At 34.3% G+C, this 25130-nt stretch overlaps 1 pseudogene; it reads left to right on the top strand.

Annotated features, from left to right (window-relative positions):
* Positions 1–219: 219 nt before the first annotated feature.
* On the top strand, positions 220–1369 carry LOC120139729 (annotated as a pseudogene).
* The last annotated feature ends 23761 nt before the right edge of the window (positions 1370–25130 follow it).

Raw genomic sequence — 25130 nt, 5'->3', positions numbered from 1 at the left:
AATTTACTAAAACTAATAGAATCAGCAGTACTTCACTTTGAACCCAACAATGTTTGATAATTACGGTAACAGATAAAATCTATCACTCAGATTATTTTGCTATAATGGGTGATGACATCAGATCATGCATAAGGTTCCTATATCGCGAATGACCAAGCGCACATTACAGCAAATATGGCCATATATATATATATATATATATATATATATATGAGTAGTGCAAGGCATATTTCTCCATATCAGAGAGAGAGAAAAAAGTGGGGAAAAAGAACCAAAAATGGAAATGGTGAAGGATGAAACCAGAAAGGGTCCCTGGACAGAGAAGGAGGACATGGTCCTAGTGAACTTTGTGCACTTATTTGGTGATCGACGATGGGATTTTATAGCCAAAGTTTCAGGTTTGAAGGTGTGGCGGGAGACAAAAATCATATAGGTAGGATTATTTGAATGATTTGGGGGTTTTCCCATAGGACCTTTTCTCTTTTAACTGCGTGAATGTTTTTGTTGTAGGCCTGAATCGAACAGGCAAGAGCTGCAGGCTACGATGGGTTAATTATTTGCACCCTGGTCTTAAAAGAGGCAAGATGACACCCCAAGAAGAAAAACTCGTGCTTGATCTTCATGCCAAATGGGGAAACAGGTAATATATTGTCTTTTTTTTCCTCTTTAGAAATGTTGGTTTTCACTAGGGTTTATTTATTTATTTATGGTTTATAATCGATCTGCAGGTGGTCGAGAATTGCTAGGAAATTACCGGGTCGAACGGATAACGAGATCAAGAACAATTGGAGGACTTATATGAGAAAACTGGCTCAAGAGAAGAAACGATCCATGTCACCATTGTCCTCCTCCTCCTCATCGTCGTCAACTGTCACCAGAGCCGATTCCTCGTCTTTCTCAGGTACTGATGAGATAAGTTTTTACGACACCGGAGGTCCGGTTTTTTGAAGACGATAAGGGGTACTCCATGGATGAAATCTGGAAAGACATTGATATGTCTGAAGAAAAGACGATGCAGTTACCCTTGTCTGAAAACAAGGGTCCTGAAGAATATTGTAATGTTTCATGTCCTTCAATGGCCTGTCCTTCATGGGATTTCTGCTGGGATTATTCCCTTTGGTAGATGGATGAAGAAAAGAGTAAGGTGTTTGTTCCAGCCAATCAAATTCAATTCTTTTGTTCGTAAAACTCTAAGCTGTAAAAAAGATCGATGGTGTTTCCTCTTAAATTTTAGTCTCATTTTCCAGTGTTTAGTATGTGTGGTTTTAGTCATCTCAGAGTTATATAGAGAATCCTTCGTCCAAATTTCCAATCAGGAGACTTATATAATTTTCATGGATGTATGAATAATATTCCTTTTAATTTTAAATTTCGAACCTCATGCTCGGATTTGAATCCCAAAACACGCAAAATGTCATCTCTTAAACAGTGTTGCATGAATTAATTTTGTATGTTATTCTTTCAGGATCAACTTATCTTCAATTAATTAATGAAGTCCTAAACTATAGTTATACTCAAAGTTGAAATGAGTTTGATTTTAGATTATTTCATACGGACTGAATTAATTCTAATTTTAAAACTAACAAATTATATATATTTTTTATAATTCAATTTAAATTTGGATTTATGAAATTTTATTATTGGGTTCAAATTAAAATTGACCTATCAAATTATGCTAAAGTGACCCATGTTTGAGTAGAGAAATAAAAGGTTGGATTGGTGATAATAAGTTAAAGACGTACCATTGGTAAAGTTTCAGTCACATGGTTTTAGTGAGCATTGATTCAGTAGAAGAAAAAAGGAACAAGAATTAGTGATAGTGAATAAAATGGGACAGAGTATGGTCTCTAAAAAGAAAGTTAAAACAAACATCAACTTGTAGTCTACTTCCGCCAAAGTGAGGGGCTTATGCTTTATGATTTGTGGTCCTCCTCTTGCCCCCTATGCTATATTTCTCATATATATATATATATATATATATATATATATATATGGAGGTAGACATAAGGTAGAAAATATATATTTATATTAAATGCATATTTAAATTTAAAAATTTCTCTTATCGAATTTGAATAATATATATATATAAATAAAATATAACTATTAAATAAAATCTAAGCTCAATTCATAAAAAATAATGATTTGTCAATTAAATTTAAAAATTTAAAAATTATATGCAACTTTTTTTTGGGTATTACAAAATAATTTCATAGTTGAATAAAAAGGCTGAAAATGGTATCAATTTGGTAGAAGTAGAAGATAAGAAAGTAATATGAACGGCTAGTATGATTTGAACAAGTAGGACAATGACAGGCAATAATTAAATTTTTAACGACAATCATACTGCGCACTGAACCACACCGAAAGGGGAATAAATTCAATAAATATCATCCCAAGGATTGAGGATACTTTTCAAAAAAGATTCTACTTAACTTTTTAATTTCAGACTGAAATTCTATGTTCCATGTTTACTACCTTCCTTTATGTTTTGTTGTGAACCAGTTTTCTGCTTTATTTGGATGCGATATGTTTGGTTTCTCTCGAAAAAAACAATAACAAAAAGAGAAATTGGGTAGGTTAAAATCCATTTCGGATACTTGTACTAACATTGTAAATAATCTACTGCTGTTGAGAATTGCTGCTTAGTGCCTTAAGTGGACATTAAACGTTAGAGATCAGTGGACCTCTCGTGTTCTTCCACTTTGTCTTAAAAAATACATTATTATTATTTTTTTAAAATCTCCAAGTTTCTCGATCCGATTACTGTTGGAAATTTAAATGTAATTTTCTCTAAAATTAAAAAAAATAAAATTAAAGGATTTACACGACTTTATATTACTAATTAAATAGATATAATCATGGGATGATTAATGTTATATTAGAAAGAAAACTCCTTATCACATTGAGGTAAGGTACTCCTACCTTAATTGATTGTGGATCTAAGAAGGAAGCAAAACAACCTATATAAGTGAATGACTCAAATAGAATGGTATGGTAGTTGATGTAAATGTAAAATGGAGGGCTATTTATGATAAGAGATATGTAGTGGAAGTATTGTTGTTATGGCTATGGTGTAGGCTTATGAATGAAAGGATGGTTGATGAGGACAATATCTTAGAAAGGCCAAGGAAGAACCAGTGCTACAATGAGCAAAGACATAGCCTTACAAATCTCTCTAAGGGATGGTAGAAAAGGACTTGGACCCAATATCTATAAAGAGATAGGAACCACAAGTATCAATGAAATAGAGGTTGACACCACAAGTAAGAATTTACTTGATAAGTCGATAAAAGTCACAAGGACTTGAGAAAAGAGAATAATCTCACTTTAATTAATATGAAAGGTGTTTTTAAAAATGAATAGGACTAGCCTATTTATAGTTTTTGAAGAGACATAGCCGAATGGGTACTTAATGGTTCAGCTAGCCCTTGTATCTCTTTGAAAATACATAATTAATTGAATAATTAAATTGAAACCATAGGTGTTGGTTCGGTTGACATGGGAAGTCCTAATCCTTCGTCGAATAATGCTTGAACCCCTTAAAGTTGGTGCCAAAGTGAATGGATAGGTGCCTTGGTCGAATGCTGAAGTCACTTGGTGTTTGGCGCGCATAGGAGAGTCACACACATTGCACAAACTTGTTGATCACATGGGCGTGCACATGGGAGTTCTAGGGATGCTTGTGGTGTAGCCTTGTGCATGGGATGAAGGCTGGTCATGTGCATCTCCTTGGGCGTGTGTGAGTTCTCCCTCAAGCTAGTATAGGCGTGCATGTAGCTAGCAAGCAAGTGGGTTGTTATGAGTTGTTGTTCTAGCCGAGTCCTCCTTGGTTCCTTAGCATCTCTTGTAGCTAGTTTCAGCTGGTCACTTGATTAATTTCATCAACTTAGCTTCAAATAGTCCACCTAGCTGAGTTTAGCTAGCCTTGAGCTCCTCCAGCTGATTTGAGCTTCCCATTGTGTTCCATGAGTTACCATGAAGCTTGTGAGCTAATTGTGAGCTGCATATGAAATCCAAATACTCCCACAAGCTACCCCAATGTGTGCCTTGCTTCCATGTACCTACATGTGAAAATAAAACAAGGTAAATCAAAGGAAATGAGCTGGAATGAATCAATTACCTTGTTGTCGTGCATGTATATGATCTTGTGAGCTATGAATGCATGTCATGAGCTAAGAAATGAATGATTAATCATGCTGCCATTTCATGAATGAATTGAAACATACTTAAATGAATGAAAAACTAATATAACATAAATATATGCTTGAAATAACATAATGCAGTAAGTAATATAAAGATGTGGAAACATATATCATGCATGAAAATCATATAGTATGCAAGTGAATAATAACATATGATTATTCAAGCATAGTTTAAGGAGAAAAAGCATGCTTATAACATTAAGTGATGCATAGAGAAGATAATAACGAATAAAGTAAGGAATAACTCCCTTAGAATCAACTTTGAAGAACATCCATGGTGTGATCAAGTCATGGAGAAAGTTAGAGCCAGTTTGGATCGTATCATCCTCCCATTATTTTAGACGATTTGTCCTCAAATCAAAGTAGTTTCTCATTAAAGACCTTCTTGATGTAGGAATGATTGAATCCTTATGCTTTCCTCCAATAGATGCTTCACACAAAATGTTCAACCTCTATGCTTCGAATCTGGTAACTTCACGTTCTTTAAAGGGAGGACACAATGTTTGGGAACCATCACTTGTCCTTTATATTAGAGTATGCCCAAAGACCAATCATATGATGATTGTAATAATACTTTTATTTACAGATTTTATTGAATAAAGGCTTTGCCGCTATTATTTTCATTTTTATATATGTGTTTAACATAAACTGGAAGATAATAAAGTCCATATAATGACATAATTGTTATTATTAAAAGATCCCTAGTCAAGTATTATTATGGGCATGGACAATAATAATACACTTAAGACTAACATGTTATTGATTGATGACAACGAGTTGTCATTGACATAGAGATGTCATAATTGATACATGATTATATTGTTAGGGAATAATATATTGGATTGACCGACCATAAGCATATGTCTTGGATTATTATGTGACAGTCATAACATTGCTCATGGTGATGACTATATGTATGATCCTCAGACTTGAGATCAATACTATCCCAACATATATTGTTGTATATTTTAATGCAGCTAAATAAGCTTCGTAACCGGTTGCTCTATAAAGATTGTTATTGAATATATCTCAATATATGTAGTGGGTGTGTATGATTAAGATAGGATTTGTCATTCCTACATAATAGGAAATATATCACATGCCACTTGATTGAGTAAGACTAGAAACGCATGGCCATGCTCGAATAAGTTGATATGAGATATCACAAACTATTCGTTAATTACAGTCTAATCTAGATATCAAGAAACAATAGATGGGCTATACAAGTGTGTCTATTCCAAGACTTGAGCCTATTCTAGATATAAATGACATAAGGATGTAATACATAAAAGAGTTAATCACCAAGATGATATGTCGAATCATATTTTCTTGTAACTTAGATGGCAATGATATATTGCTAGATGTCACTCATTTGTATGTAATATTATAATTGTTCTAATAATTACTGCTAACGTTACAAGAACCTACAAGGTCACACCCTAGGATTGAAATGAGCAAAGATGTACAATTTGTTGTACGTTACTGAAATATATATCTAGAGTTAATTAAATATATGTTTTAATAATCCCGAATTTTTAATTTCAATTAATTAAATATAGATTTAATTAATTTGAAATAATAAAATCCCTAATATGATTAGGGTAACTTGGATATAAAAGGATTATTAAATTCTAATTAATTAAATATATATTTAATTACTTTGAAATAATAAAACCCTAATATGATTAGGGTAACTTGGCTATAAAAGGATGTGTTAGGTCTAGTAGCCGTTTTAGAACACACACACAAAACCTTCAGCCGTTTTTCTCGCAAAACTATTTTGGGGAAGAAAAATATTGCTCTCAATCGGGTGAACTGAGTTGAGGCTGAGATGTAATTTCGTGGAGGCTTACGATTCGAACTGATCTACACCACCAGTATTCACTGTTGTCCCTTCTGTTTTTCAAGGAACCCGCTGTAAGTATTCACATCTCTTCCTCACAATTTCAATTTTTCGTACTTGGATCGCTGGTGAGACCGTCGAGATTTATTTCCGCTGCGCCATGGGGTGCGCTGACGGTCCCAACAGTGGTATTAGAGCCACTTGTACGATCTAAATTTTGGTTAAATATTTGGTTGATACGATATGTATGAGATGCATGTTTTAGTTTTATCGATTTCGGTAAATATACTGATATTATTGTTCGAATCGATAACTGCAAAGGTTAATATGTTAATTTGTTAATATGTTTTTCAATCGATTTGTTGTTGGATGATCTGTGGGAGTGCGATAGCAGATCGTGTTTGGAAGTGAAACAATGGTTGTTCCGATGCTGAAAACCTTCGGGATTGAAAATCCCAAAAGCTTGTTTCTGTTGATAATTGTTATCAAATCGTGAAGTTTTTCCATGGCCCATTTACCCCTCATCAGTAGTACAAATTGAAGGCCCATATTAATATTTTTAATAAAGGCGTAACAACGTGTATATATATATATGATATGTTTGTTTTGCACGGTGTTTGATATGCATGCTTATAGCCCTTGTTCAATTTACAATGGTTTATTTTAAAATACGGTATACGATCCGTGCCTTTCTATATCTCTGTTGTATTTCTCTTCTCATCTTACTCCCTCGTATGTAAAACGAGTTTCTTTTAAAATTTTAAACCTATGAAGATTCACAAGGAGCAGAAGAATGACGAGAAGATGCCTAGAGAATAGTCTTAGGCTTTAGGGTTCTTGGTTCTCCCATTGGCTTGGGATGGGCCACCTTAGTCATTGTTTTGGGCTATAACCATTGCATCTTATTTATTCCTATATTTGTTATGTATGCAATGCATCAAATGATAAAATAAGAATAAATATTGATGAGATCAATAAGGGCCTAATATTAAAATGAACAATGATGAGATAATTATGCAAATCCCTCTTTATAATCTAAGTTAACTTAACCGCCCAATATTTACCTATTAGAGTATGCCCAAAGACAAATCATATGATGATTGTAATAATACTTTTATTTACCGATTTTATTGAATAAATGCATTGCCGCTATTATTTTCATTTATATATATGTGTTTAGCATAATCTGGAAGATAATAAAGTCCATATAATGACATAATAATTATTATTAAAAGATCCCTAGTCAAGTATTATTATGGGCAATGACAATAATAATATGCTTAAGAATAACATGTTATTGATTGATAACAATGAGTTGTCATTGACATAGAGATGTCAGAATTGATACATGAGTGTATTGTTAGAGAACAATGTATTGGATTGACCGACCATGAGCATATGTCTTGGATTATTATGTGACAGTAATAACATTACTCATGGTGATGACTATATGTATGATCCTCAGACTTGAGATCAATAGTATCCCAACATATATTGTTGTATGTTTTGATGCAACTAAACAAGCTCCGTAACTGGTTGCTCTATAAAGACTGTTATTGAATATATCTCAATATATGTAGTGGGTGTGTATGATTAAGATAGGATTTTTCCTTCCTACATAATAGGAAATATATCACAGGCCACTTGATTGAGTATGACTAGAAACACATGGCCATGCTCGAATAAGTTGATATGAGATATCATAAACTATTCGTTAATTAAAGTCTACTCTAGATATCAAAAAACAATAGATGGGCTATACAAGTGTGACTATTCCAAGACTTGTGCCTATTCTAGATATAAAGGACATAAGGATGTAATATATAAAAGAGTAATCACCAAGATGATATGTCGAATCATATTTTCTTGTAACTTAGGTGACAATGATATATTGCTAGATGTCACTCATTGTATGTAATATTAGAATTGTTATAATAATTACTGCTAACGTTACAAGAACATACAAGGTCACACCCTAGGATTGAAACGAGAAAAGATGTACAATTTGTTGTACGATACTAAAATATATGTTTTAATAATCCCGAATATTTAGTTTTAATTAATTAATTAAATATAGATTTAATTAATTTAAAATAATAAAATCCCTAATATGATTAGGGTAACTTGGATATAAAAGGATTATTAAATTCCAATTAATTAAATATAGATTTAATTAATTTGAAATAATAAAACCCTAATATGATTAGGTTAACTTGACTATAAAAGGGTGTGTTAGGTCTAGCAGCCGTAACAACAACACACACTCAAAACCTTCAGCCGTTTTCTCTCAAAAGAGTTTTGGGGAAAACAAAGATTGCTCTCAATCGAGTGAACTGAGTAGAGGCCGAGATGTGATTTCGTGGAGGCTTAAGATTCGAACCGATCTATACCATCAGTATTCATTGTTGTCCTTGCTGTTTTTCAATGAAACCACTGTAAGTATTCGCATCTTTTCCTCCCGATTTCAGTTTTTTTTACTTGGATCGCTGGTGAGACTGTCGATTTTTGTTTCTGCTGCGCCATGGGGTACACCGACGGTCCCAACAGTGGCATCAGAGCCACTTGTACGATTTGATTTTGGGTTAAATTTTTTTGTTGATGTGATATGTATGAGATGCATGTTCTAGTTTTATCGATTTCCGTAAATATGTTGATATCATTGTTCGAATCGATACCCGTAACGATTAATATGGTAATTTGCTAATATGTTTTTCAATCGATTTGTTACTGGATGATCTATGGGAGAATGATAGCAGATCGTGTTTAGCAGTGAAACAATGGTTGTTCCGATGCAGAAAACCTTCGGGATTGGAAATCCCAAAAGCACGATTGTGTTGATAATTCTTATTAAATCGTAAAGTTTTTCCATGGAAACATAAGTATTGTTTTTCAGAAAAAATCCTACCGGCCGTCGCGGTACAAATTGATTTTTAACAAATTGACCCCTTGACCCCTCAACAACAGTACAAATTGAAGGCCCATATTAATATTTTTAACAAAGGCGTAACAACGTGTATATATATATGATATCTTTGTTTTGCACGGTGTTTGATATACATGGTTATAGACCTTGTTCAATTCACAATGGTTTGTTTTGAAATACGGTCTGCGAGCCGTGCCTTTTTATATCTCTGTTGTTTTTCTCTTCTCATCTTACTCCCTCGTATGTAAAACGAGTTTCTTTTAAAATTGTAAATCTATGAAGATTCACAAGGAGCAGAAGAATGGCGAGAAGATGCTTAGAGAGCAGTCTTAGGCTTTAGGGTTCTTAGTTCTCCCATTGGCTTAGGATGGGCCACCTTAGTCATTGGTGTGGGCTATAACCATTGCATCTTATTTATTGCTATATTTTTTATGTATGAAATGCATCAAATGATATAATAAGAATAAATATTGATGAGATCAATAACAACTTAATATTAAAACGAACAATGATGAGATAATTACATAAATCCCTCTTTACAATCTAAGTTAACTTAACCGTCTAATATTTACCCTCGTTAAGGCTTTCATCGATATTGTGTGGGCTTTTCCAAATCATTGGCACATAAATCTATCTTGGTTAAACGCAAAGAATAAGCAAGTGATATTCACTGGTTGAAATATTGGTAATAACTTAGCTATGTTATTCTAATAGGATTAGAAACCTAGAGGTTATATATTTGGATAAGTCATGAGATGACTTGAACAAAAGTTTTTCACAAAAAATGAGGAGTTACATGAGATGTAACTAGTCAAGTGTTACTTACCTAAATAATCACTATCCTAACAGAAAAGCCAAAGCTGATTTAGGAAATTGATGTATTATGGATCCTCACCCACTAGAAAAATTTTCGAAATTTTTCCAAAATAATGGGAGAAATTTGTAAATAAAGTCCTATTTATAAATTTTAATTCTGTAAATTTACTTATATTAATATTTCCATTGTTGTAGATTTAATGGCAAACAACACATTATCATTGCGATCACTCCTTGAGAAGGATAAACTTAATGGCATAAACTTCCTTGACTGGTTTCGTAATTTGAGAATTGTTCTCAAACAGGAAAGGAATGAATATGTCATTGAGGAACCTGTTCCTGATGAACCGACAATTAATGCTTCAAAAGCTAACAAAGACAAATTCAAGAAACATATGGATGATATGTTAGATGTTGGATGTCTAATGCTTGCCACCATGACTCCTGAGCTTCAGAAGCAACATGAGGACATGGTTGCATATGAGATGATTCAAAATCTCAAAGAAATATATGAATGGCAAGCACGTCAAGAGAGATATGAGACCTTTAAAGCTCTATTTCAATGCAAAATGGCATAGGTAACTCCATTCGGAGTTCATGTCATCAAGATGATGGGTTACATCCAAACGTTGGAAAAGTTGGGATTTCCTCTCAAAGATGAATTGGCTATCGATGTTATCCTGCAATCGTTGCCAGATAGCTTTAGCCAATTTGTCCTTAATTTCAACATGAATGAAATTAATAAAACTTTGCCATAGTTACTTGGCATGTTACGAACTGCTGAAAGTAACATGAAAAAGGTTGGACCTAAGCCCATTCTGATGGTCCACAAGGACAAAGGAAAGGGAAAGAAAAAGGTAGTGGCAAAGTCTAAGGGTAATGGTAAGACCAAACCAAAAGGGAAAAATGCATTGAAACCCAAAGGGGGAGTTAGTAAAGAAGGAAAATGTTTCCATTGCGATAAGACCGGACACTGGAAGAGAAACTGCCCCGTTTACCTTAAAAAGGTCAAGAAGGCAAAAGCAAACAGAACGTTAGTTTCAGGTATTTATGTTATTGATGTTTATTTGTCAACATCTATTTATTGGGTATTAGATACCGGTTGTGGTTCTCATATTTGTACTTCTGTACAGGGACTTCAAAAGAGAAGGAATCTGGCTAAAGGAGACGTGGACCTACGAGTGGGAAATGGAGCAAGAGTTGCAGCATTATCTATAGGGACATATGTTTTATCTTTGCCTAGTGGACTTGATTTAAATTTAGAGGATTGTTATTATGTGCCTAGTTTGACTAAGAACATTATTTCTATTTCTTGTTTGGACAAGATTGGCTTTGAGATTATTATTAAGAATAATTATTGTTCTTTTTATCTCGATAGTGTTTTTTATGGTTCGACATAATTGGTTAATGGTCTCTATATTTTGGATCAAGATAACACCATTCATAACATAAATACTAAGAGATCAAGAACAAATGACTTGAATCAAACTTATCTTTGGCATTGTCGTTTAGGCCATATAAGTGAGAAATGCATATCAAAATTCCATAAAGATGGATTCTTAGATTCATTTGTTTTCGAACAATATGATGTATGCAAATCTTGCTTGTTGGGAAAAATGACTAAAGATCATTTTAATAGTAAAGGTGAGCGAGAAAGTGATTTATTGGGGTTAATACATAGTGATCTATGTGGACCAATGAATACATAAGCCAGAGGTGGATTCTATTACTTCATTACTTTAACCGATGACTTCAGTCGGTATGGGTATATTTATCTTATGCGCCATAAATCTGAAGCCCTTGAAAAGTTTAAGGAATTTAAAAATGAAGTACAAAATCAACTAGGAAAGAGTTTTAAGGCACTTCGATCAGATCAAGGTGGAGAATACTTAAGTCTAGAGTTTGATGAACTCCTAAAAGAATGTGGGATTGCCTCACAACTTACACCACCTAGTGCACCACAGTGGAATGGAGTTTCTGAAAGAAGGAATCAAACACTGTTAGACATGGTTCGATCGATGATGAGTCATAGTGATCTTTCGACTTCTTTTTGGGGACATTCACTTGAAACAACCACTTTCACACTAAATCGTGTTCCATCTAAATCGGTTCAAAAGACATCATACGAGACATGGAATGGAAACGTCCCAGTATGTCTTTTATGAAGATTTGGGGTTGTAAAGATTATATAAAACATCCGATGTCTACAAAGCTCGAACCTAAATCTCATAAGTGTATATTTGTTGGATATCCTAAAGAAACTAAAGGATACTATTTCTTCAACCCTAACGAGAACAAAGTGTTTATTGCTCGAACATGAGTTTTTCTTGAAAGAGAATTTCTCTCAAAGAAAGGGAGGGGTAGAAATATTGAACTTTGAGAAGTTCAAGAGCAACAAATAAATGAACCTAAAGTTGAGCATGTTTCACAAGTTATTGAGGAGCATTCAACAGATTTAGAAACACAATCACTGCGTAGATCCACAAGAGAACATCGTGCACCAGAGACATTTGGATTTCTCATTACGACACATGGATATATTCTTCTTATGGCTCAAGATGAGCCCATGACTTATCAAGAGGCAGTGTCTAGACCGGAATCTGAGAAATGGCTTGATGCCATGAGATCTTAGATGGATTCCATGTCAGTAAACCAAGTATGGACTTTGGTTGAACCACCTGAAGGGGTCAAACGTATAGGGTGTAAATGGGTTTTCAAGAAGAAAACTGACATAGATGGTAATGTACAAACATACAAGGGACGATTAGTCTCTAAATTTTTTTGACAAGTTTATGGTGTAGACTATGACGAGACATTCTCCCCTGTAGCTATGTTTAAGTCCATCCAGATCCTGCTCGCAATTGTTGCATTCCATGATTATGAAATCTGGCAAATGGATGTCAAAACCGCTTTCCTTAATGGAAAACTTGAAGAGGATGTGTATATGACACAACCAGAAGGTTTTGTGTTTACAGGAAATACTGGAAAGGTTTGTAAGCTACAGAGATCTATTTATGTACTAAAGCAAGCTTTTCGAAGTTGGAATCTTCGTTTCAATGATGCAATCAAAGAGTTTGGTTTTATCAGAAATGAAGATGAGCCTTGTGTTTATAACAAGGCTAGTGGGAGCATTGTGTCTTTCCTAATCTTGTATGTAGACGATATACTCATCATAGGAAATGATATACCTACTTTACAGTCTGTTACGACTTGGTTAAGTAGTTGTTTTTCTATGAAAGATTTGGGCGAGGCAGCGTATATCTTAGGAGTTAAGATCTATATAGATAGATCAAGACGACTTTTAGGTCTGAGTCAAAGTACATATATAGACAAAGTGTTGAAAAGGTTCAGTATGGAAGAATCCAAGAAAGGATTTTTGCCTATGAGACATGCCATTTCTCTTTCTAAGGAAATGTGTCCTTCAAATCCAGTAGAAAAAGAACGGATGAATAAGATTCTATATGTTTTGGATATTGGTTTTATAATGTATGTCATGATATGTACTCGACTAGATGTATCGTATGCTCTAAGCATGTCGAGTCGGTATCAAGCAAACCTTGGTGAAAATCACTAGGTTACGATTAAAAATATCATTAAGTACTTAAGAAGAACTAAGGATAAATTTCTTGTCTATGGAGGGAAGGAAGAGCTTAGTATAAAAGGTTATACTGATGCCAAACTGACAAGGATGACTCACGATCGTAATCGGATTTTGTGTTTTGTCTTAATGGAGGTGCTATGAGCTTGAAACGTTCGAAGCAAGACACGGTAGCTGATTCTACAATAGAGGCTGAATACATTGCAGCCAATGAAGCAACAAAAGAGGCTGTTTGGATCAAGAAGTTCATATCGGAATTAGGGGTTGTTCCCAGCATATCAGATGCTGTAGAACTCCGTTGTGACAATAATGAAGCCATTGCACAAGCAAAGGAGCCAAGATCTCATCAACGATCCAAACATATTCTTAGGCACTTTCATCTTATTTGAGAGATCATTGATCGAGGAGATGTGGAAATATGTAGAGTACACGCGGATGACAACATTGCTGATCCCTTGACGAAGCCTCTTACACAGCAGAGGCATGATCGTCACACTAGGTCACTCGGTATTAGATATGTGAGTGATTGGTTTTAGTGCTAGTGGGAGATTGTTAGAGTATGCCCAAAGACCAATCATATGATGATTGTAATAATACTTTTATTTATCGATTTTATTGAATAAAGGCATTGTCGCTATTATTTTCATTTATATATATGTGTTTAGCATAAACTGGAAGATAATAAAGTCCATATAATGACATAATTGTTATTATTAAAAGATCCCTAGTCAAGTATTATTATGGGCATAAACAATAATAATATGCTTAAGACTAACATGTTTTTGATTGATTACAATGAGTTATCATTGAGATAGAGATGTCAGAATTGATACATGAGTATATTGCTAGAGAACAATGTATTGGATTGACCGACCATGAGCATATGTCTTGGATTATTATGTGACAGTCATAACATTGCTCATGGGGATGACTATATGTACGATCCTCAGGCTGTTAGGACCGTCGGCGCACGCCATGGCGTAGCGGAAACAAAACTCGACTGTGTCACCAGCGATCTAAGTACGAAAAACTGAAATCGGGAGGAAGAGATGCGAATACTTACAGCGGGTTCCTTGAAAAACAGCAAGGAAAGCAGTGAATTCTGGTGGTGTAGATCGGTTCGAATCGTAATCCTCCACGAAATCACGTCTCGGCCTCTACTCAGTTCACCCGATTGAGAGCAATGTGTGTTCCCCCAAAACGGCTGCTAGACCTACACACCCTTTTATAGCCAAGTTACCCTAGTCATATAGGTTTTTATTATTTCAAATTAATTAAATCTATATTTAATTAATTGGAATTTAATAATCCTTTTATATCCAGTTCCCTAATTATATCAGGGATTTTATTTTCAAATTAATTAAATATATTTAATTAATTGAAATTAAATATTCAGGATTATTAAAATATATATACTTAATTAACTCTAGATATATTTTAGTAACGTACAACAACTTATACATTTTTGCTCGTTTCAATCTTAGGGTGTGACCCTGTAGGTTCTTGTAACATTAGAAGTAATTATTAGAACAATTCTAATATACATCAATGAGTGACATCTAGCAATATATCATTGTCACCTAGTTACAAGAAAATTTCGATATATCATCTTGGTGATTAATTCTTTTGTGTATATCCTTATGTCCTTTATATATAGAATAGGCACAAGTCTTGGAATAGTCCCACTTGTATAGCCCATCTATTGTTTCTTGATTTCTAGAGTAGACTTTAATTAACGAATAGTTTATGATATCTCATATCAACTTATTCGAGCATGGCCATGCGTTTCTAGTCTTACTCAGTCAAGTGGCCTATGATATTTCCTATTATGTAGGAAGGACATATCCTATCTTAATCATACACACCCACTACATATATTGAGATATATTCAATAATAGTATTTATAGAGCAACCAGTTACAGAACTTGTTTAGCTGCATCAAAACATATAACAATATATGTTGGGATAGTATTGATCTCAAGTCTGAGGATCATACATATAGTCATCACCATGAGCAATGTTATGACTGTCGCATAATAATCCAAGACATATGCTCATGGTGGGTCAATCCAATACATTGTTCTCTAACAATATAATCATGTATTAATTCTAACATCTCTATGTCAATGACAACTCGTTGTCATCAATCAATAATATGTTAGTCTTGAGCGTATTATTATTGTCTATGCCCATAATAATACTTGACTAGGGATCTTTTAATAATAACAATTATGTCATTATATGGACTTATTATCTTCCGTTTATTTAAACACATATATAACTGAAAATAATAGCGGCAATGCCTTTATTCAATAAAATCGGTAAATAAAAGTATTATTACAATCATCATATGATTGGTCTTTGGGCATACTCTAACAATCTCCCACTAGCACTAAGACCAATCACTCACATATATAATACCGTGTGACTCAGTGTGACGATCATGCCTCTGCTGTGTAAGAGGCTTCGTTAAGGGTCAACAATATTGTCATCGTTTGTACTCTACATATTTCCACATCTCCTCGATCAATGATCTCTCGAATGAGATGAAAGCGCCTAAGAATATGTTTGGATCGTTGATGAGATCTGGGTTCCTTTGCTTGTGCAATGGCTCCATTATTTTCACAACGGAGTTCTATAGCATCTGATATGCTGGGAACAACCCCTAATTCCATTATAAATTTCTTGATCCAAACAGTCTCTTTTACTGCTTCACTAGCTGCAATGTATTCAGCCTCTGTTGTAGAATCAGCTATTGTGTTTTGCTTCGAACTTTTCCAGCTCACAACACCTCCATTAAGACAAAACACAAAACCTGATTGCGATCATGAGTTATCCTTGTCAGTTTGGAAGCTGGCATCAGTATAACCTTTTATACAAAGCTCTTCCTCTCCTCCATAGATAAGAAAATTATCCTTAGTTCTTCTTAAGTACTTAAGGATAATTTTTAACCGCAACCCAATGATTTTCACCAAGGTTCATTTGATACCGACTTGTCATGCTTAAAGAATACGATACATCTGGTCGAGTACATATCATGGCATACATGATAGAACCAATAGTCGAAGCATATGGAATCTTATTCATCCGTTCTCTTTCTTGTGGAGTTGAAGGACACATTTCCTACGAAAGAGAAATGCCATGTCTCATAGGCAAAAATCCTTTCTTGGATTCTTCCATACTGAACCTTTTCAACACTTTGTCTGTATATGTACTTTGACTTAGACCTAGAAGTCATCTTGATCTATCTGTATAGATCTTAACTCCTAAGATATACGCTGCCTCACCCAAATCTTTCATAGAAAAATAACAACTTAACCAAGTCTTAACAGACTGTAAAGTAGGTATATCATTTCCTATGATGAGTATGTCATCTACATACAAGACAAGATTAGGAAAGAAACAATGCTCCCACTAGCCTTCTTATAAACACAAGGCTCATCTTCATTTCTGATAAAACCAAACTCTTTGATTGCATCATTGAAACGAAGATTCCAGCTTCGAGAAGCTTGCTCTAGTCCATAAATAAGCCTCTGTAGCTTACAAACCTTTCTAGTATTTCCTGGAAAGACAAAACCTTCTGGTTGTGTCATATACACATCCTCTTCAAGTTTTCCATTAAGGAAGGCGGTTTTGATGTCCATTTGCCAGATTTCATAATCATGGAATGCAACTATTGCGAGCAGGATCCGGATGGACTTAAACATAGCTACAGGGGAGAATGTTTCGTCATAGTCTACACCATGAACTTGTCAAAAACCTTTAGCGACTAATCGTCCCTTGTATGTTTGTACATTACCATTTATGTTGGTTTTCTTCTTGAAAACCCATTTACACTCAATAGGTTTGACCCCTTCAGGTGGTTCAACCAAAGTCCATACTTGGTTTACTGACATAGAATCCATCTCAAATCTCATGGATTCAAGCCATTTCTCAGAGTCTGGGCTAGTCACTACCTCTTGATCAGTCCTGGGCTCATCTTGATCCATAAGAAGAACATCTCCATGTGTCGTAAGGAGAAAATCCAAATCTATCAGGTGCACGATGTTCTCTTGTGGATCTACGCAATGATTGTATTTCTAAATATGTTGAATGCTCCTCAACAAATTGTGAAACATGCTCAACTTCAGGTTCATTTATTTGTTGTTCTTGAACTTCTCCAAGTTCAATATTTCTACCCTTCTCTCTCTTTGAGAGAAATTCTCTTTCGAGAAAAACTCTTGTTCGAGCAACAAACACTTTGTTGTCGTTAGGGTTGAAGAAATAATATCCTTTAGTTTCTTTAGGATATCCAACAAATATACACTTATGATATTTAGGTTCGAGCTTTGTAGACATCTGATGTTTTACATAAGCTTCACAACCCCAAATATTCATAAAAGATATACTGGGACGTTTCCCAGTCCATATCTCGTATGGTGTCTTTTGAACCGATTTAGATGGAATAGGATTTAGTGTGAAAGCGGCTGTTTCAAGTGCATGTCCCCAAAAAGAAGTCGGAAGATCACTATGACTCATCATCGATCGAACCATGTCTAACAGTGTTCGATTTCTTCTTTCAGAAACTTCATTCCATTGTGGCATACCAGGTGGTGTAAGCTGTGAGACAATCCCACATTCTTTTAGGAGTTCATCAAACTCTATGCTTATGTATTCTCCACCTCGATATGATCGGAGTGCCTTAATACTCTTTCCTAGTTGATTTTTTACTTCATTTTTAAATTCCTTAAACTTTTCAAGGGCTTCATATTTATGGTGCATAAGATAAAAATACCCATACCGACTAAAGTCATCGGTAAAAGTAATGAAGTAATGGAATCCACCTTTGGCTTGTGTATTCATTGGTCCACATACATCACTATGTATTAACCTCAATAAATCACTTGCTCGCTCACCTTTACTATTAAAAGGAGCTTTAGTCATTTTTCCCAACAGGCAAGATTTGCATACATCATATTGTTCGAAAACAAATGAATCTAAGAATCCATCTTTATGGAGTTTTGATATGCGTCTCTCACTTATATGGCCTAAATGAGAATGCCAAAGATAAGTTTGATTTGAGTCATTTGTTTTTGATCTCTTAGTATTTATGTTATAAATGGTGTTATCTTGATCCAAAATATAGAGACCATTAACCAATTGTGTCAAACCATAAAAACACTATCGAGATAAAAAGAACAACAATTATTCTTAATAATAATCTCAAAGCCAATCTTGTCCAAACAAGAAATAGAAATAATGTTCTTAGTCAAAATAGGCACATAATAACAATCCTCTAAATTTAAATCAAGTCCACTAGGAAAAGATAAAACATATATCCCTATAGATAATGCAACAACTCTTGCTCCATTTCCCACTCGTAGGTCCACGTCTCCTTTAGCCATATTCCTTCTCTTTTGCAGTCCCTATACAGAAGTACAAATATGAGAACCACAACCGGTATCTAATACCCAAGAAGTAGATGTTGAAAAATTAACATCAATAACATAAATACCAGAAACAAACATTCCGTTTGCTTTTGCCTTCTTGACTTCTTTAAGGTAAACAGTGCAGTTTCTCTTCCAGTATCCGGTCATATCGCAATGAAAACATTTTCTTTCTTTGCTAACTCCCCCTTTGGGTTTCAATGAATTTTTCCATTTTGGTTTGGTCTTACAATTTCCCTTAGACTTTGCCACTACCTTTTTCTTTCCCTTTCCTTTGTCCTTGTGGACCATCAGAATGGGCTTAGGTCCAACCTTTTTCATGTTACTTTCAGCAGTTCGTAACATGCCAAGTAACTGTGGCAAAGTTCTGTTAATTTCATTCATGTTGAAATTAAGGACAAATTGGCTAAAGCTATATGGAAACGATTGCAGGATAACATCCGTAGCCAATTCATCTTTGAGAGGAAATCTTAACTTTTCCAACGTTTGGATGTAGCCCATCATCTTGATGACATGAGCTCCTACAGGAGTTCTCTCTGCCATTTTGCATTGAAATAGAGCTTTAGAGGTCTCATATCTCTCTTGACGTGCTTACCCTTCATATATTTCTTTGAGATTTTGAATCATCTCATATGCAACCATGTCCTCATGTTGCTTCTGAAGCTCAGGAGTCATGGTGGCAAGCATTAGACATCCATCTAACATATCATCCATGTTCTTGAATTTGTCTTTGTCATCTTTGAAGCATTAGCGGTTCATCTGGAACAGGTTCCTCAATGACATTCCTTCATTTCCTGTTTGAGAACAATTCTCAAATTACAAAACCAGTCAAGGAAGTGCCATTAAGTTATCCTTCTCAAGGAGTGATCGCAGTGATAAAGTGTTGTTTGCCATTAAATCTACAACACTGGAAATATTAAAGTAAGTAAATTTACCGAATTAAAATTTATAAATAGGACTTCATTTACAAATTACTCCCACTATTTTATTCAAAATTAAAAACCCTATTTATTTTAATTTCAGAAAAATTCAACGAAAATTTTTCTAGTAGGTGAGGATCCAATACATCAATTTCCTAAATCAGCTTTGGCTTTTCTTTTAGATATTGATTATTAGGTAAGTAACACTTGCTAGTTACATCTCATGTAACTCCTCATTTTGGTGAACAACTTTTTTTCAAGTCATCTCATGACTTATCCAAATATTTAACCTCTAGGTTTCTAATCCTATTAGAATAACCTAGCTAAGTTATTACCAATATTTCAACGGGTGAATATCACTTGCTTATTCTTTGCGTTTAACCAAGATAGATTTATGTGCCAATGCTTTGGCAAAGCCCACACAATATCGATCAAAGCCTTAACAAGGGTAAATATTGGACGGCTAAGTTAACTTAGATTATAAAGAGGGATTTGCGTAATTATCTCATCATTGTTCGTTTTAATATTAGGACCTTATTGATCTCATCAATATTTATTCTTATTATATCATTTGATGCATTGCATACATAACAAATATACAATAATAATATGCAATGGTTATAGCCCAAAACAATGACTAAGGTGGCCCATCCCAATCCAATGGGAGAACCAAGAACCCTAAAGCCTAAGACTACTCTCTAGGCATCTTCTCGCCATTCTTCTGCTCCTTGTGAATCTTCATAGATTTACAATTTTAAAGAAACTCGTTTTACAACGGGAGTAAGATGAGAAGAGAATACAACAGAGATATAGAAAGGCACGGCTCGAGACCGTATTTCAAAATAAACCATTTTGAATTTAACAGGGCTATAACCATGCATATCAACACCGTGCAAAACAAACATATCATATAATACACGTTGTTACGCCTTTGTTAAAATATTAATATAGGCCTTCAATTTGTACTACTGATAAGGGGTCAAGGGGCGAAGGTTTTCTGCATCGGAACAACCATTGTTCCACTGGTAAACGCGAACTGCTATCGCACTCCCATAGATCATCCAGTATCAAATCGATTGATAACCATATTAACAAATTAATTGTTATGGTATCGTTCGAACAATGATATCAACATATTTACCGAAATCGATAAAACTAGAACATGCATCTCATACATATCGCATCAACCAAAATTTAACCCAAAATCAGATCGTACAAGTGGCTCTGATACCACTGTGAGGACTGTCGGCGCACCCCATGGTACAGCGGAAACAAAACTCGACGGTCTCACTAGCGATTTTAGTACGAAAAACTAAAATCGGGAGGAAGAGATGCGAATACTTACAGCGGTTCCTTGAAAAATAGCAAGGAAAGCAGTGAATTCTGGTGGTGTAGATTGGTTCGAATCGTAAGCCTCCACGAAATCACGTCTCGGCCTCTACTCAGTTCACCCGATTGAGAGCAATTTTGTTTTCCCCCAAAATAGTTTTGAGAGAAAGTGGTTGAAGGTTTTGTGTGTGTTCCCCCAAAACGGCTGCTAGACCTAACACACCATTTTATAGCCAAGTTACCCTAGTCATATTAGGGTTTTTATTATTTCAAATTAATTAAATCTATATTTAATTAATTAGAATTTAATAATCCTTTTATATCCAAGTTACCCTATTTATATCAGGGATTTTATTCTTTCAAATTAATTAAATCTATATTTAATTAATTAGAATTTAATAATCCTTTTATATCCAAGTTATCCTAATCATATCAGGGAATTTATTATTTCAAATTAATTAAATATATATTTAATTAATTGAAATTAAATATTCAGGATTATTAAAATATATATACTTAATTAACTCTAGATATATTTAGTAACGTACACAAATTATACATTTTTACTCGTTTCAATCTTAGGGTGTGACCCTGTAGGTTCTTGTAACATTAGAAGTAATTATTAGAACAATTCTAATATTACATACAATGAGTGACATCTAGCAATATATCATTGTCACCTAAGTTACAATAAAATATGATTCGATATATCATCTTGGTGATTAACTCTTTTATGTATTATATCCTTATGTCCTTTATATCTAGAATAGGCACAAGTCTTGGAATAGTCACACTTATATAGCCCATCTATTGTTTCTTGATTTCTAGAGTAGACTTTAATTAACGGATAGTTTACGATATCTCATATCAACTTATTCGAGCATGGCCATGTGTTTCTAGTCTTACTCAATCAAGTGGCCTATGATATATTTCCTATTATGTAGGAAGGACATATCCTATCTTAATCATACACACCCACTACATATATTGAGATATATTCAATAACAGTCTTTATAGAGCAACCAGTTACGGAGCTTGTTTAGCTGCATCAAAACACAACATATATGTTGGGATAGTATTGATCTCAAGTCTGAGGATCATACATATAGTCATCACCATGAGCAATGTTATGACTGTCACATAATAATCCAAGACATATGCTCATGGTGGGTCAATCCAATACGTTGTTCTCTAACAATATAATCATGTATTAATTCTGACATCTCTATGTCAATGACAACTCGTTGTCATCAATAAATAACATGTTAGTCTTGAGCGTATTATTATTGTCCATGCCCATAATAATACTTATAATAATACTTGACTAGGGAGCTTTTATTAATAACAATTATGTCATTATATGGACTTTATTATCTTCCAGTTTATATTAAACACATATATATAACTGAAAATAATAGCGACAATGCCTTTATTCAATAAAATCGGTAAATAAAAGTATTATAACAATCATCATATGATTGGTCTTTGGGCACACTCTAACACAGAATTGAGATCAATACTATCCCAACATATATTGTTGTATGTTTTGATGCAGCTAAATAAGCTCCGTAACTGGTTGCTCTATAAAGACTGTTATTGAATATATCTCAATATATGTAGTGGGTCTGTATGATTAAGATATGATTTGTCCTTCCTACATAATAGGAAATATATCACATGCCACTTGATTGAGTAAGACTAGAAACGCATGGCCTTGCTCGAATAAGTTGATATGAGATATCACAAACTATTCGTTAATTACAGTCTACTCTAGATATCAAGAAACAATAGATGGGCTATACAAGTGTGTCTATTCCAAGACTTGAGCCTATTCTAGATATAAATGACATAAGGATGTAATACATAAAAGAGTTAATCACCAAGATGATATGTCGAATCATATTTTCTTGTAACTTAGGTGGCAATGATATATTGCAAGATGTCACTCATTGTATGTAATATTAGAATTGTTCTAATAATTACTGCTAACGTTACAAGAACCTACAAGGTCACACCCTAGGATTGAAACGAGCAAAGATGTACAATTTGTTGTACGTTACTAAAATATATATATCTAGAGTTAATTAAATATATGTTTTAATAATCCTGAATATTTAATTTCAATTAATTAAATATAAATTAGCTGACCCTCATTCCCATATGTAATGGGGTAAAGGGTAGGTAGGATAGTAGGCTGCCCCCAATGCCAGGTTGAGAGCAGCTTCTGTAGGAGACCTCCGAATTATGAAATGCCCTCCGTGGGACTCAATCCCACGATCCCAAGGTTAAGAGCCTTGTACTCTACCAACCCTAATATGATTAGGGTAACTTGGATATAAGAGGATTGTTAAATTCCAATTAATTAAATATATATTTAATTAATTTGAAATAATAAAACCCTAATATGATTAGGGTAACTTGGCTATAAAAGGGTATGTTAGGTCTAGCACCGTAACAACAACATACACTCAAAACCTTCAGTCATTTTCTCTCAAAAAAGTTTAGGGGAAAATAAAGATTGCTCTCAATCAGGTGAACTTAGTAGAGGCCGAGACGTGATTTCGTGGAGGCTAAAGATTCGAACCGATCTATACCACCAATATTTACTGTTGTCCTTGTTGTTTTTCATGGAACCCACTATAAGTATTCGCATCTCTTCCTCTCAATTTCAGTTTTTCGTACTTGGATCACTGGTGAGACCATCGATTTTTGTTTCCGCTGCGCTATGGGGTGCGCCGACGGTCCCAACATTACCCTCATTAAGAATTTGATCGATATTGTATGGGCTTTGCCAAAGCATTGACACATAAATCTATCTTGGTTAAACGCGAAGAATAAGCAAGTGATATTCAGCATTTAAATATTGGTAATAACTTAGCTAGGTTATTCTAATAGGATTAAAACCTAGAGGTTAAATATTTGGATAAGTCATGAGATGACTTGAACAAAAGTTGTTCACCAAAATGAGGAGTTACATGAGATGTAACTAGTAAAGCGTTACTTACCTAAATAATCACTATCCTAAAAGAAAAGCCAAAGATGATATAGGAAATTGATGTATTATGGATCCTCACCCACTAGAAAAGTTTTCGGTGAATTTTTCCGAAATTAAAACAAAGAGATTTTTAATTTTGAATCAAATAGTGGGAATACTTTGTAAATAAATTCCTATTTATAAATTTTAATTCAGTAAATTTACTTACTTTAATATTTTCATTGTTGTAGATTTAATGGTAAACAACACTTTATCACTACGATCACTCCTTGAGAATGATAAACTTAATGGCATAAACTTCCTTGATTGGTTTCGTAATTTGAGAATTGTTCTCAAATAGGAAAGGAATGAATATTTCATTGAGGAACCTGTTCCTGATGAACCGACAACTAATGCTTCAAAAGCTGACAAAGACAAATTCAAGAAACATATGGATGATATGTTAGATGTTGGATGTCTAATGCTTGCCACCATGACTCCTGAGATTCAGAAGCAACATAAGGACATGGTTGCATATGAGATGATTCAAAATCTCAAAAAAATATATGAAGGGCAAGCAAGTCAAGAGAGATATGAGACCTCTAAAGCTTTATTTCAATGCAAAATGGCAGACGGAACTCCTGTAGGAGCTCATGTCATCTAGATGATGGGCTACATCCAAACATTGGAAAAGATGGGATTTCCTCTCAAAGATAAATTGGCTAACGATGTTATCCTGCAATCATTGCCAGATAGCTTTAGCCAATTTTTCCTTAATTTCAACATGAATGAAATTAACAAGACTTTGCAACAGTTACTTGAAATGTTACGAACTGCTGAAAGTAACATGAAAAAGGTTGGACCTAAGCCCATTTTGATGGTCTACAAGGAAAAAGGAAAGGGAAAGAAAAAGGTAGTGACAAAGTCTAAGGGCAATGGTAAGACCAAAACAAAAGGGAAAAAATTCATTGAAACCCAAAGGGAGAGTTAGCAAAGAAGGAAAATGTTTCCATTTCGATAAGACCATACACTGGAAGAGAAACTGTCCTGTTTACCTTGAAGAGGTCAAGAAGGAAAAAGCAAACATAACGTTTGTTTC

Source organism: Hibiscus syriacus, unplaced genomic scaffold, assembly GCF_006381635.1.
Source record: "Hibiscus syriacus cultivar Baekdansim isolate YM2019G1 unplaced genomic scaffold, ASM638163v2 tig00002237_pilon, whole genome shotgun sequence".
NCBI classification, from domain to species: domain Eukaryota; kingdom Viridiplantae; phylum Streptophyta; class Magnoliopsida; order Malvales; family Malvaceae; genus Hibiscus; species Hibiscus syriacus.
This window is presented reverse-complemented; position numbering and strand designations above follow the sequence as displayed.